Source organism: Centruroides sculpturatus, unplaced genomic scaffold, assembly GCF_000671375.1.
Source record: "Centruroides sculpturatus isolate CEXI.00-Female unplaced genomic scaffold, Cexi_2.0 scaffold2024, whole genome shotgun sequence".
NCBI lineage: Eukaryota > Metazoa > Arthropoda > Arachnida > Scorpiones > Buthidae > Centruroides > Centruroides sculpturatus.
In genome coordinates, this window is record NW_019386112.1 from 39,062 (window position 1) to 55,721 (window position 16,660).

At 28.7% G+C, this 16,660-nt stretch overlaps 1 protein-coding gene and 1 long non-coding RNA gene across 2 annotated transcripts in view; one reads left to right on the top strand and one right to left on the bottom strand.

The window, feature by feature from the left end:
* Positions 1-16,660, top strand: part of LOC111613657 (single-stranded DNA-binding protein 3-like) — an 84,575-nt gene that overhangs the window by 36,826 nt on the left and 31,089 nt on the right. The gene's annotated exons all lie outside the window — the stretch shown is intronic.
* LOC111613658 overlaps positions 1,515-16,660 on the bottom strand; it is a 30,883-nt gene continuing 15,737 nt past the window's right edge. Inside the window, exons 3-4 of the long non-coding RNA XR_002754800.1 lie at positions 6,143-6,292; positions 1,515-1,725 (exon numbers count right to left, since the gene is read on the bottom strand). This is a non-coding gene — a long non-coding RNA (uncharacterized LOC111613658). The remainder of the gene's footprint in view (positions 1,726-6,142; positions 6,293-16,660) is intronic.

Consider the following 16,660-nt stretch of genomic DNA (forward strand, 5'->3'; position numbering starts at 1 on the left):
TGGTTAAAATTATTTAATTAATAAATTTAAAAAGATAGATCTTAATTTGATCCATGTGGACCCAAATCATGTTTATATGGTGTTTAACCTGTTACTAGTTGTATCTTTGTGTCTTAAAGAGATAATGATAGGTCAGTGTGATCCACAGATCATTATTTAATTTACTTCATAATTTAATTTGATTTTTAAAAATTATGTTGATATGTCACTCAACACTGTCTTTTGAAACAAAAATAACCATAACTTAATTTGAATTTCTCACTATTAATGTAAAAATTTATTTTAAAAAGTTAAAAAAAATTTACAATAAATTACATGGATCAAAAACATGTATGTTTTCAAAACTTGATTCAAACCAACAATAATTATAATTGTAAACTTCCTAAAGACTATGAATAAAATGTTTATTATTTTATTTGCAAAAAATTGCACATAAATACAATAATATTTACACAGCCTCCTCTTGATTCCTAGAATCACTAGTTTTGTCACTTTCAAGACAATCCAAGCAAATATGCTTCCATGCTTACCACATATGAACTTCTTGCAAATTGTACATTTCTGATAAGTTTTGTTTCTAGTTCTGGGATACAATGACATGTTTTTTCATTTTTTTTTCTCTCAAGTGCTCCAGACTTTTACAAAGATTAGATCCTTTTTATTCAAAATTAACTGAATTTTCTTACATCTTAGCCACAAAATTTAAAGTTTAAATATTTACATCAATAAAAAAGGTGTTTGTAAGTCATAACTTTTTTTAGGAATTGCTGCATCCAAATTAAGTTATGATTATTGTATTATGCAGAGGAGATAGGTTTAGAAAGATGCTAAAAGGGACATAATCAAGTCATCAGTAATGGAAGGGGAGAAAATATGTAAGCCTATGGATCAGTGATTCTCAACCCTTTTTTTTTTTTTTTTTTTTTTTGATATGGTACACTTTTAATAATTTAAAAATTTGGCAGCGCACACAGTTACTTTGGTAAGTGTACCACAGGCCAACCAGTGACGTCATAATAGTGATTTTTAAATGCAGTTGGTTATTTAGGTCACATTTTCTAAACACCTTGGTAACTACCGGCAGTTACCAGTAACACTGGTTACAATTTCCAAACGCACTCCAAGAAGGTAAACCGATTAAACTACTTGTCTGATGTCGCTTATGTATGGATATTTGCAGTGGCAGCACACTTCAAAAATCTTGCAGCACACTAAAGTGCCGCGGCACAGTGGTTGAGAATCACTACTATGGATCATGATGATCCCATTGTGGTTTTTTTAGGTTAAGAATGTCCTTTGTTTGAGAATTATAGTAAAAAAATACAATAGAATGTTGATATAATTTTGATGTATGTACAATTATAATATACTGAGGTGATAAAATTATTGAACTTTTTTAATCTTTGGGCAACCATTAAAAATTACTATGGCTACCAAAATATGATGGCTTAATATTCAGTTGTTTGATGATTTAAAATTATCTCTTATCTGAATCAAAAAATAATCTTTATCATAATCTTTGAATTATGGCATATTTATAGAATTACTAATTTATTAACAAATTTTGTTATAAATACAATATCAAATACATATTGTAAAATATGCAATATTTTCATAATAAAAGAAAAACAATTATTATATCACTGGAATAAAACCATTTACCTGATTATCAAGAGAATGAAAAACACATAACTGAGCTTTTCCAGGATATACACTTCTATAGTTCTGTAATACAGAGAATAAACTTTTAATTTATTTTATATAAAGTTAAAATAATTTTATAAAATTCTATTGATGAATTTTTATTTTAAATTTTTGGAGTAAAATATTTTTAATAAGTTAAACCATTTATGGTTGGAAATGGCAATCTCAGTTATTTAAAATTGTAAACAATCTGCCTTCATATTACCTGTATGTTGGCAACTATTTTTTTGACATGACATTTTGGATATTTTCTAAAAAATTGCTGTTTTAATTCTTGAATATCAAGCTACTGAGATCTTCAGACACCTTCAAAACTGAAAAATGTTTGTGCACCCATACGTTTTTGTGTAAAACAACTCAACTTTATTTTTATTTTTTGGTTAGTTTTACATCAATAACATAAGTTATAATATCTTAGCATCAGTTTGGTGTATATATATATAGTAGTTAAAAGGATGCATTAATTAATGCATAGGATCATAAAAAGTCAGCACTTATCTAATGTGCTGCATTAAAAGTTCATTCCTGTGTGCAAGGTGCTTTCCATTAGCTGAGTACATAAACAATTCATACACAAATACTGGAATTAAGATTCGGATGTGTATGGTTTTTTATGTTAATATATTCCAGGCTTAATGTTAGAGCTATACATAAATAAGTTTAAAGATGAATTAGTAGTGTGAATTGAAAGTTCTTTATAAGAGAAGCAAATTTTATACATACTAATTATAAAATATTATTCATTTTCATTATTATGAAACTTGTTATGATTCTATCAGCATAGTTTTAGGAAAATAAAAGTTTATTACTAGATACCTTCTGAATGTTATATGAACCCTCTGAATTGGTTTGTAGCTTCAAGGGTCTATGGACTCTAGTCCAGGAAACTGTATTAGAGTAATGTGCCTGTTTTATCTGAATTGATTATAATTTTGGAAGATAGAATTAATTTAGTAATAATCTTTACACATATAAGTTTTCTCCATATTAAAAAGATCAACTTTGTTTTGTTTTTTGTAGTAATAATTAGAATATGTACAAATATGAACTTCCGTTAAACTGAGTTTTGCTTAAAGCCAAATGATTAAATTATATTGATGTAATATGTAATCACTGAATAAACACTGATGTAATTACTGAATAAAATTTAATTCTGTGATTTGCCAAGTGTCTGTATAAATACAATAAGTAATTTGTGTTTGAATTACAAAGATTACTGGCATGATTTCAAAAATACCATAATGTAGATATTATTTAATATTTAATTAATATAAATTTTGCTTAGAGAGAGGCATTAGATGCCATGTCTTATTAAACAGTAGCCATATTATAGCTTGATATAATTTTATGGGTCATTTGGCCTTTAATTAGATATATACAGTATAAGCTTATCCTTTTTAAAAAAAGATGTTTTCATAATAATGAATCACAGCTATCATGTTTTACATTATCATAGTTTGCATATTTTGTAGCATATAAGATACAGCCCATTTTAGCACAAATTATTTAGGGAAAAAAGTATTTAGTGTACTTATCTGTGGCCTACTCATTAACCTATGGGAGATTGCAACTTCACAAATAAGATGCAGGAAAATTTTTTGAGTCTTATGGACAAAAACTTCATCGTATATGCCATAAAATATGACAATCATTGTTACAAGTACTTTAATAATTAAACTTTAATGTTCTACAGAAAATCATTATCATAATTAAGTTATTTAGATATTTCTAAACAAAGGAATATAAAATTAAAATATTTGTCTTCACACTACATAAATTTCATATAAAAGAAGTTAATCATTCAAGTTATTCTTTAATTTATAAAATTAACAAATAAATAATAAGTAAATTAATGAATATTGATCTCTCTATTAATATCTCAATTTGATTGATTCTCTACTATTTGTTTATCCATTTGTTTAACAGACTATTTAAACAAAACAATGAATAAATCTAAGTTATGTAATTTTTGCCATCAGTACATTGAAAAAAATGTGAACCTCAATCTAGGATTTAAATTTAATATATGGAATAGTTTACTCTAAATTCTCTATTCTGTAAGCATATTTGAAATTAAACTGTCCACTAAACATTTGTTCAAAATATTGAATGCTGGAAACATATGAAAAGTCTGTTTGTATATTGTTCTATTAATTAATCAAATATTGAATTAACTGCTATTAACTGAAAGGAATATTCCTTTCAGTTAATAGCAATTATTAATTGATTACATTTTTCATTTCAATATCTATATAAAATATGTAGTTAGTTTTAAAATTTACATACATTTTTAAAAACTGCTTTATTTAATAGATATGACATCAAGAATTTACTCTTATATGTGTAACAATATTTCATGGTAAATATAATTTTAAAGAAATTAATATAGTAATATATTGCTAATATGTTGTATTTAGGAATATATATTAAATGTAAAAATTATTACAGTATATACTACAAAACTTTTGTGCTAAAGCCAAAATAAAAGAATTATTAAAAGTTAAATGGAAAATCAGTGTAATGTCTTCTGTATGTTATTACTACAACTTTAAAAAATATTCTCAGTTTCTTCTATTATTTCTTAATTTTCCAAGGCCTCTATTTCTATTTTTATGAATAATGAAATTTATTTTGTTTTTAAAGAATGATATTAGTCTAAAAATATTCAAACTATTTATTTGGAAAATTAATTATAAAACAAAGTAATATATGGTATATTTTATTTTTGAAAATAGTAAATAAAGTTGTTAAAAAAATACAGAGAATTTTGATAAAATTGTTTGACTTTAATACATTTAATAATTACCAAGATTATTTCTAAACAGGTGATTAAAATTATATCATTTGAAAGAAATGGAAACAATTGAGAAAGGCCTTTGGCCTGAAATAGTACATAATGTGGCACAAACTGGTGCCTACATATCAATAATAGATTGTTTAGCTAAGCTGCTCAATGATCACATCAGTTCAAATGTGCTTTTTTTTGCTAACAAGTGTTTAAATTAAACTCCTTTTAAACATTTAAAATGCCTTCAAGATGACATTATGAAGCAGATTAAAGTGAATAATTATTGCATATACAGAACTACATAGAAATGGAACTGTTAAACATTACCTATTTCATGGAATTTTATTGTTTTTATAACTTGTTATTTCACAAAATTTAATAAATTTTCCTGTCTAAAAACCTTAAAATTTGACTTCAAACTTATGAATATGTCTTAAATCATCTAAAATACTGTTTTCCTGATTCTATATAAACTAAATACTGATATAGACAAGTGAACTTGTTTATATCAAATAATTCTTGGAAATTCCATAATCCTGTGTTTGCAGGTTTATAGGAATTCTATGTGATTCAATGATCCAACATTCATTGGATCATTAAATCACCAATAGAGTTCTTATGTACCTGCAGATGAAGAATTATGGAATTTTCAAGAATTATTTAATATAAAATATTCTACTTACTGGATGTAAAACTGTTGTCACATTCCAGTAGCCTATGATACCTTCAAAAAGTATTCTTATTATAAAGAAGATAATAAAAATTTTGTTAAAAACAGAAAAATATATTTTTGTTTTCTTTTAATCTTTCTTTTCTATTAAGAATAAATGCTGAAAATTTTACAATACCTTATATCATGGCACTTCAGGAGTGCTATGAAATAGTGCTGAACAGCACCATAACACTTATTACATGTATTACTAAAAACTGCAATATTTCTACTTTGATAAAGAAGTAGAGAGGGATGATGCAAGAAAAAAATTATCAAGTTGAGAGTACCACTATTACAAGGAGGTCTAAATAACTGCCATATATGATAACTTTTTCTTCCATCTCAAAAATTGTCTTTTCAGCTAAAATGTATTTTTTTTAATTCTTAATCATCATGGTTTTATTTATAATGCCATTTTTGAAGTATTTTATATAAGATCACTGAAAGCTAAAATATGATAGAAAATCAGGTGTCTGGTTAGCTATTTTCATTTTGTTTTTGTTCTAGAGTAAAAAAATTAATCTTAAGATCATTTTAAATATTTGTAAATTGGATGAGGTTAATAAACATAATATAAAGTTTCAAAATAAATGAAAATAAGTTTTAATATTTTAAGTTGTAAATGAAAGCTAATTAAAAATTAACTATTTATAAATTATCAGTTGATTTTATAGGAAAAAAAAATTATTTATTTAAACTAAAATCTTTCAATTGAAATTATAGTGTTGTATGATTAACTGAAGTTATCTCATCAATTATAATCTAATATTTTTAATTTGGAATTGTTTTGCTTAAGATTAAGTACAATATTTAAAATATTTATATAGTTTTCTGCTTTATGTAAATACACTACAATCTAAGTAACTAAATTTATTTTTTAAATCAGTGATTTTTTTTGTATGTTTAAATATAAGAGAAACATATGAAATGAAATTTACCTTTTTAGAAACTATGATTTGGTATTCTAGCATTTCTATTGATTATTTATTCTCAGTTTAATGTTTATGGTTTTAAATCTTGAAACTTTTGATTAAATTGTTTTTCTCGAAAGATTTAATAAATATTTTCATTTGATGAAAGTTTATATCCTAGAAAAGAAATATTCAAATATATTATTAATATGTTAATAGTGATTTTCTTTTTGATTTTAAATACACAAATTAATTCTTTATTCTCAGAATAAAAATTAATTAAATCTAATTACATAAAATATTATAAAAGAAGTATTAAAATAAGCTTCTTCTTTGAAGCAAAATCAAGTACTAAGTATAAAATGCAAATTCTGAATATTATTTTTTATTAGTGTCTAGGCTTTATTTGAAAATAATAATGTATATTTTTCTAGAATTATTTTTTCAACATGCTTACAAATATTTAAGTCAGTAAGATTAAAATAGTTCTAAGATGAGACAATGTGAATTTACTTTGCAATGGGTGCTATATTTTTCTTTAATGTTTGTATCTACCCCAATATTCTGCTTAGGTTCCTTTTCAAGTGATCATTGTGGGCTTGATATTAGCCATAGTCATACATTGTCCACTTTTGTATCAGTGATTGTGTATTGATGATGATGATGCCTTAAATATAGTCAGTGCTTTTTTTGTCATCGAACGCAATGGAACTGCGTTCCACCACCCTTTTTTCAATATATTTTAAAAGTTTTAAGAGAATTTTTGAAAATTTGATGTTTGGTCCACGTTGAATCGCTCTGTTGAGCATAGAAAATCAGCAACAAAATTATTAAGATGGTCCCACTCCTGCTTGTGTGCTGAATCTTGTGTACGATACATGTAATATATTTTTAGTAATGAGATGAGTGTTCCACCACCTTTTTTTCCCCCAAAAAAAGCACTGAGTATAGTTACAGATGGAAATGTTTTAAATAAACTATACTTCTTTTTAGTATCATCATTTGATACTAAGAAGTATAGTTTATTTAAAACATTTTCACTCTAACAAACTAACAACATTTCAACTGTAACAAAATAATAATGATAATACTAAGAAATATCATCATTTTGTTAGAAAGGATGTATCTGATGTGCTTTTGAGCTATACACTTGTGATCAGGAGTAACTAGGGAATTTATTTATATTTTTCTGTTAACAGATAAGTCATATTATTAAGTGTCTGAAAACTCTTGTGGCAAAAGTTTTTCAGAAATTTTAAGAAAAATGTTTTGAATTGGATTATATTTGTAGCTTCCTTAATATGTTACCTAAATAAATAAATCTAAATATATAAAATTACTTGTCCTGACTGACTGACTGAGTCACTGATTCATCATCGCCCAGAGCAAACCACTGAACCTAAAGAGGTGAAATTTAGTACACAGGGTATGTCATGAAAACACACACTAAGAAGGGATTTTTTGAAATTCCCCCATAGGGGGGAGAGGGAGAGCATTAAGGCTTAACCAGAAGAATGGCTTCTACTGTACTACTTTAGATGCAATTTTTTGTTTTCAACTACATTTAGTCTTCATTGAGTACTTAGGTGTATTAAATTGATAACATTTCAGACATTGTTATAAATATTTTTATATATTTCGATTTTTTAACCAAATATTTGAACCATTTTAAATTTGAATTTTTTATTGCATATTGGTTTGATTATAGCATGATTGTAAACGTTCCAGAAAATTTATCAAATTGAAAATAGTTTGTTTGATTCTCAGCAATTCTCATCATTTTAAGTAGTAGGTGTTATATAACAATTACTATGGTTGTTGAAATACTGAATAGTGAAATACTGAAGGTGTTAAATGGGGTTTGCTTGCAAAACCTCTATGGGCAAAGTCACGGGTAACAGCTAGTAATATATATATGAGGTAGATAGAGTGACAAATAAATAATGTTTGGCACAGGTTTTTTAAAGTCTTTAAGCTCTTTCTGCAGTTAAACCTTTCTGGCAGCACTCATACCATTTGTCAAAACAATTCTCAAAGTCATTTTTGTGATGTCTTTAAGGATTTTCTGTCATTTTCACATTTGGCTTCTCTGATCAAGGAGAGCATAAAATATTTTTCCAATTATTTATTCTCTTGATCTTGATCCCAAAGACTTTTTTCTGTTACACCTAACATAAAAGAGAAAGTTGAGGGATTGAAAGTTTCAGTCAGCAGCAGGGGCAGAAACCACAGTGACAAGAGTCTGTAAATATATCACACAAAATAGCTTGCTTTGATTATTATCACTAATTATATAACATACTACCAAATATACAACATGATAATGTTTATATACAGCATATAAACATAATATATATAATGTAACATAATTTTAAAATTAAATAATGTTAATATATATATTATGTATTTTTAAAAAATTAATAATTTATCATCATTAAGATAACATGATGATATATTTTCAATGTATATAAAAAAGCATATTGGAAGCTAACTGAATATTTTCCAATCAATTATAGCCATCTATGAATCTATAATTGGAGTATAATTAATATAACTTACTAAACTGAATCTTAATCCTTGATCAGATTTAATTATTATAACTAATTAATAAGATTGTAACAAAAAACTTAGTTTAACAAGTTATATTAATTGTACTATAGTTATAAGATCGAGTTTCTTTCTAATCAATTACAGCTGCTTTCCAATTGGTTTTATAAATACATGAAATGATAACTAAATGTTATGCTATATATTTGTTACTAGCAGACCCCGCCATGTGTTGTTGTGGCTCAAAATGTATCTATTAATATTATAAATGTATAACACTTCCCTGTGGGGGGGGGGAATTTTTCAAAAAATCCCTTCTTAGTGTACATTCTCTTGACATACCCTATTAAAATGCAATCAAAAACGCAAAAACCCGCATCTAAAATAGTATAATAGAAGCCAAGTTCTTCACGGTAAGCCTTAATCCTATCTATCTCCCTTCAGTGAGGGGGGGAATTTCAACACGTATATTATATAAAAACACGTGCATATTCGAATGCAGCTTTGTGTCAAAATTTCAAAGGAATCGGTAGGAACAAACAAACATTACATTTTTATTTATTTAGATAGATAGAAGATGATCCGTTTTAGTTCATTTTCACAGAAAAGCGTAATGCCTCACAGAAAAGCAAACTTAGGGCGTCGTACTTGTAGCGCTGTCTGTTGGACATAAAAGCCTTAACCATAGATGATATCTTTTAATTTATATGAAAGGCTATATATTATTCCATTAAACAATGTCCACCCTGAAGTTCCATTCTAAATATTGGTGAAAGAATTTTTGAAATCGGATGAATAGTTTCGGAGATTACCTGCTGCAAACTTACTTACTTACAAACGTTACCTCTTTATCATATTAATATAGATAAAATATTTAACTCATCTTAATACAGTGTTTTGAGATGAAAACAGTATGGAATATATAAATTATTTTTTGAAAGACAAGAAATGCTACAAATTCAACATTTTTAATGAAAACTTAGTCTTCCTTATAACACCTGATTTAAGTATTATAATATGTACTCATAATAAAAATTTATCAGACCATATAAAAGAGTGATTTTCTGATTTATTATTTTGGCGAACTCTGTCATAACAATAGTTAATTAACTAACTACAAGAAAATTAGCAAATTTTTATTATTGTAACTTGTTATGTTGTCAAATATTAGAGATGATAACAGATACTGATATAATTGAGAATATTCTGATATGCAGATGTGTTGGTTATCATCTCTAGACTATTGAAAAAAATCAGACATTGGGCTAAGCTGAATAGATTCAAATACACTAATATATCAGTATCAGATCAGTATGTTACATATCTGTCAAATACTAAGGTATTAGGATGTTTCTATGCAACAATTTCTTATAATAAACTAAATGTCATTCAATATCATAATTTACAAAACTTATAACTATTATTTATGATGATGTATTAAATTATTTTCAATACACACAACAGCTTCCAGGACTGTTTTGACAAGTGGTATGGATGCTGTTAGAAATGTATAATTGCAAAAAGAGTTAATTTTTAGAGGTAATTTTATGAGACTGAGTGTTTTTAAAAAACTTATACCAAAATTTCAGTTTACTTTTGATTCTATTTCATTTGTTCAGAATTAATAGATATTAATATATATCTGAAATAAGACAATAAGACAGATATTATGTTTATCTACATCAGTAATTCTCAATATTTTTGAGTCAGTAGTAGTACACTTGCAGCTTTTGATGGCATACCAAGAGCTATTGTCACATCAACAATATTATTATATATATATACAATGTAAGCAAAAAGTAATACTAAAGATCTAAATTTGTTTTATATAAAAAATATATACAAATAATACTTAATATAATAAAAATAATTAAAACTTTTATAAGAATTTAAGTGCTATGACATATCTATAAAAGAGTTTGTGGGATAGTGGCTGAGAACTATTGATCTATGCTACATACATATATACTGGATGGTAGTAATTACCTCCCCCCTATTCAATGCAAATCAGATATATATAACAGTCCAAATACAATAAAATTTCATATGTTGACATTTCAAAACATGTGGAAGACATTTATATTCATCAAGCTAAACTGTTCAACAATCCAAACATGGTCTTGTAGCAAAAGCAAATATTTTCAGCTAATCCAAGAGGTTTCAAGCATTCATTTTATATTTGATAGTTACTGAGGAGATGAATATTCTTTTTATTGATGTCAGTAACTTAACAGATGTTTTAAGTTCTCATATTGATGGAAATGTTTATTATATAGTAAAAATAGATTAACTGAATAGTAAACTCTGATGATGTGTGCAAGAGCAGATTGAAAATGTTGAGTTAAATAATTTTCTTTTTTGTTTTGTTTCTGAGAACGGTGCTTATATGATTTTTTGAATTTGGTATGTATTAACATGTCAAAATTCTCAACGAGATGTCATTTGTAATTGAAAATGGTAAAAATTATTATAAATGATAACCTTAAATTATATTTTTCCAAAACCTGTTCCTTGTTATATTTCCCTTTCTGTTTGAAAGATAAACTATTAAAGTAACATTGAAATTGTATATAATTTAGTCAGGAAATATGAATCAAGTATTATATTGAATAAAATTGATAAAATCATTTTATCAATATTTTAATATTACTTATTATTATTATAAAATTAACATGAATAGTTCAATTTTGAATGAATGAATTTATCTAAAATATTGATAATTCATTTTCACAGTGATGACAGATTGTCTGTTTCCAACTACTACTATATTTCTAAATGCATATTTTTAATGTATCTTCAATTAAGAAACATGATTACATTTTATTATGAACAAAATAGACTAATATATAGTAAAATAATTACAAATGATTGCATATCATCTCATTTATATTTACAATTATTGTAACAGTATTAATTTATCCTAATTCATTATCTCAATTTAATTGAAAATTGTAATTTGCTATTCCAATATAATAGCAGAGTTAATTCCAAAATGTCAATATTAATTGGAAATGTCCATCTCTAATAATAAGCTTATACATTTAATTTCTAAATCCATTAGATTACTGTTTTGTAAATTTAAGAGAAAATTATTTAATTCAATTATTATGATGCAAATTATATAAATTATCAAAAACATAGTATTGTCAATACATAATTTGAAAGGACTTCATTAAAGTTTATAAATTTGTTTTTTTTTAAATAATAAATTTAAGATATTTTAAACATATCTTAATTTTATGAAAGATGATTTCATATAAAGCATTTTTATTTATGTTAAAATGACATTTGAAATATATTTAAATTAAATAAATTTAGATAAATTGGTATTTTGCAATATTTAAAAGTTACAGTAAAATGTAAGCGTTTTACTTTTATTTTATATTCCTATCTGTCTTTGATCACATCAAAGACAGACAGGAATATAAAATAATATAAATATTTCAATATTTATTTTGACTTTATATTGACTTGAATTGACTTAAGTATACCATAATAAGGGAACTAAATTATGATATAAAATTTTTTTTAAATTGCATATTTTAGTGAAAACTATTATTTTTATTAGTTTGAAAAATTAAACTGTAATAAAATATTTGAAGTATTTTTAAAATATAAGGTATATTTGTATATTTTATTGAATGCAAGTTTAATTTTATAGTTTAATTGTAATAAAGCCAGTGTGCAGGATTTATAAAAAACGAGCTTTAAAAAAAGTATACATTTTTTTTAATATACTTAGTATACTCATTTATGTCACTTTATATAAGGAGCTGAACAAGTAGAAAATAAATATATTAAANTTTTACTTAAGTTTTTAATTCCTAAATGGGAGAGTTAAATCCTTAACCTCTTGTGGCACAGTCTTGATTATAATGACTTAATTTATCCATTAGATTTTTTGTTTTTAGAAATGTTTGTTTATAAAACAAATCCTGAAATATTTTTCCTGGTACTTATTATGAGTTATTGGGCTGATGCATAAGTTCATTACATTTGTTTTTGGCATGGAAACATTTGGTGGTAGGAGTTTGTTTGTCATTTGAAGTGACAATGTTGTACTTTCGCATATTCTGTGCATTTTTCAGATCTGTATAAAATTAGCATTATTTGTGGGTTAAAGGAGTGTCAAGTGGAAAAAATGAACACTTTTATTTTTTCAATTCATATAGAGGTTTTTCATATGGTTTCTTCCTCCAATCTGGCTGCCACTGTCGACTATTAAGTGACCCATGTGGTGAATATTGGTATCTAGCACCTTTATATGGCAACAGAGAGACTAGTGAGCAGAGGGCCAGTATAGTGATAACAGAGGGATGATAATATCAGGCTGAGATGAAGGAAAGCATCCAGGCAGAATGTTCCTGTTGATAATGTGAGTAAATGAGCTAATAATGAAGTGTTGTCTTGTCTCCATAATGTGGACATGCTAGAGAGGATGATACAAGGGTAGGCTGAAAAGTAATGCACACATGCTTGTAGAGTGTGAATGAAATGATCTTCAGAAGTGTGCCATGGCATATGGAAGTAACATTCCCCCTCTATGTGCATGTGCAGTTTGAGGTTGTTGCATTCATTCAGTATATTTTGAGAAGTGGAAATATGGAGACGTGTTTTAGTGCTATGTCAACATGACTTGTGTGCTGTTGTCGAATTTTTAACTGCTGAAAAAGGGACTCCTACTGAGATTCATTGTCATTTAAAGGCTGTTTATGATGATGATGCTGTTGCTAGGTCTACTGTAAATTGATGGATAATAAAATTTTGTGGTTGCGAGCCTGGAAAAGCCATAATTGTTGATGAAACACACAGTGGGCGTCCGATCACTGCCACAGACAATTACCGTTGCCCCTCGTTGCAATGTTTAATTCTTCTTAGTACATACAGACTCTAAAACACCTCTGACGTTGAGTTTGTCATGTTAGAGGCAGCCTGGCACCAATAATCTTGCAACATGACAACGCTCGTCCACACACCTCATGCGCAACTGGAGAGGCTCTGCAAAACCTGAAGTTCGAACTGGTTCCACATCCTCCTTATTCCCGATCTTGCGCCTTACGATTTTTATTTTTTTCCTCTACTCAAGAGAGACCTCAAGGGTGATCATTACACCTCAAATGATGAGGTGAAGGCAGCTGTCAAGTCCTGGATTCGAGAAAAGTTGGAAGAATTTTTCAGTGATGGAATGAAAAAACTTGTTACATGTTGAGAGAAATGTGTTAGTCTTAATGGCGACTATGTTGAAAAATAAATATATGATTTTGAAGCTTAAGAATTGTACTTTAATGTACTTTTTGCCTGATCTTGCTATTTGTTTTTGTTCGTGTTCTATGTGTTTTTGTTCGTTGTTTGCTAGTAAGCATGTGTGCATTACTTTTCAGCCTACCAGTGTAGTTTCCTGGAGTAAAAAAGTGGAACCATTAAGTGGAACCGTTTCTGTTCAGAGATGGCACAGAATAATCTCCACTGACGTTCCAGTGTTCAACAGCCAGTAATGGAAGGGCAGAAGTGGTCCCCAGCCTTTTTCCCTTTGTGCAGATATCTATGCCTCTGTCAGATAATGCCTGGAATGCTGGTAGATGGACCTCAGATGATCCTGTGGGAGATTTGTTTACTAAATTGAGCCTGATATCACCTGACTGGACTGCATTATTGGCCTCCTCATTGCTTGGAATGCCTGAGTGATCAGGAGTGTAACATAGGATGATGGGGCTGGAAAGAAAGTAATAAGGGCAACAAAATTAATCAAAAGAGAGGAAGACAAGACACAAGCGAGTGCTATTATGATGTTAGTGACTGTCAGTAATTAGCAATATGGACCGGCCTACTTAGCTGGAGAGCTCTTTATATTTTCAGGACCTTCACTATACAGACCTGCAGCAGGAGTCAACTTCCATTACCTCACAATATGAGTTGGCCAGTATGACCACATCTAAAATACTGTACAGATTGGAGATTTAGCCTTGTCTGACCTAATATAAGCTATCTGGGCTACTTACTGTGATGTGTTGGGAAGTTTGTCCCAAGGGGTGCAACTCTTGAATGGTATCATGTGCATGCAGCTCCAGTCCTCCAGGTGGAGTAGCAGTAAGAAGTGTTTTCATGTATGCTTGCTGGATTAAGAACCTATTGTCAAAGAAAGGATAGAGCACATGTGATAAACTAGCATGTTGATAGCTAGAGCATGTTGGTAATGTGCCAGCAGTAGAATGTGAGAGCTACCAGAGAAGAGGCACCAATGGGCTAAAAGTTCCTGGGACAGGTGAGGGAGGATAAAGGCTGCTGTGCAGTGCTGGAGCCACTTGTGGAGAGGTTAAACCTGTGTCAATGTATAGTGAGGTGTTGGAAACTGTTTAAGGAAGACTCAGTGCAGTTTTCAAGATAGAATTTAAGATGATGCAATATGATGCACAGTTCTAGAGGAGTCTCCTTCCAAAATGGATTCTGAATTCTGCAATAGGGCAAAGTATAGTATATATTAGGTACAGTATATTCCCATCCCGGAGCTACTGGAGAGACATGAAGCATTTTAAGAAGCCTGTCTGAGTGAAGACGGTATACAGACTACAAAAGAGCACATTGAAATATAAACAAATATGCAAAAGGTTGTAATCTGTGAAATGACCATGGTTGTTAACATTAATGTCAGTGGAGGATATGATAGATGAGGAGAGAAGTCTATGTAAGTGCTTTTTTGTGCCAAAAATGCCATGCCCATTGGGAGGTATAGAATTCTAGTCATTCAAGGGCTCTTTGAGCATGGGTAGTCACTGTAGGTTTGTGAACTAGAGATAAGGAGATATAGGTCATCTGCCTATAATATGCAAGTTTTGTAGGGGCAACACAGTCTAGAAGCCTGCCATATAGCACATAAATAACAATAGTGCAAGGATGCTGCATTATGGGATGCTAAAACTTGAAAGTACTGCTGTGCCACCCTACTCAAAAGTTGCCATCTGCTAGGGAGCTGTGTCCTATGCTAGCTTACAAACCTCTTAAGACTCAGGGAACAAAATTCCACAACAGGTCCTGTTGGCATGTTGAGTTGTGGGCTTCTTCCATATCTAAGGCCATAAAGTAGGTCTATTGTTGACTAGTCCAATACTTGATTGAATTTCTTCCCTACAGGGGTATCCAAAGTGGATGGAATGGAGATGGCATGTAGTTAAAAAGTAAACCTGTATTCACTGCAACATGGGGTGCTTGGGAACCTCTGTAATAAGTGGTAAGGCGATCAGCCTGAAAAATGTTAACAATCAGGGCTTTTGGTCTGGATGACTATCACCATTTTTTACATTGCTGGATACTTGCCTCACATCAAGATACGTTTGCCCTCTGGGGAGTGAAGCACTGATCCCATCTGATCCAGAGGAGTTTGGCCATAAGGATTGAAATACCAACTGGAGGTTAGAGAGGCAAAATGGGAATCATTGTCTCACTGATGCACAACTGCTGATTTCAGCTTTGCACCATAGCCAATGCATGCACTGAGTACTTGCATATTGCACCAAGGATTTGTGATAGGAGACTGGGATAGGAGGAAGGTGGGAGTCAGAAGCTGGGGCAGGGGTATAGAGACAATAAGAAATGTGGTAGAGTATGGATACAGAAGGAGGAGAGCAGAATTATTTTGCTAAGTTATGTTATTGGATAATAAACAATAACTAAGTATGCCTTTGTACACTGAGGGCTGAAGATTGAATAAAACCTGTGTCAAAAATAATTTGTACTTCAAATAATGTGGAGAAATGAAGTGGACTGATATGAAGTTGGATAAATAAGAAATTTGTCTTTATATAAAGTTTAAAGAAGTTACTAACACCCTCAAAATATAAAAACTGTTATAAAGGATTTGAAAAACTAATACTGTATAGATTAGTAGTTTAACAGGTTGAATTTATTGATATCATGACAGATATTAAGTTTTTATTACCTTATTCAGAATTATTAGATTCTTGTCAATTTTAGTTATATTTGTATTTTATTATTTCAAATTTT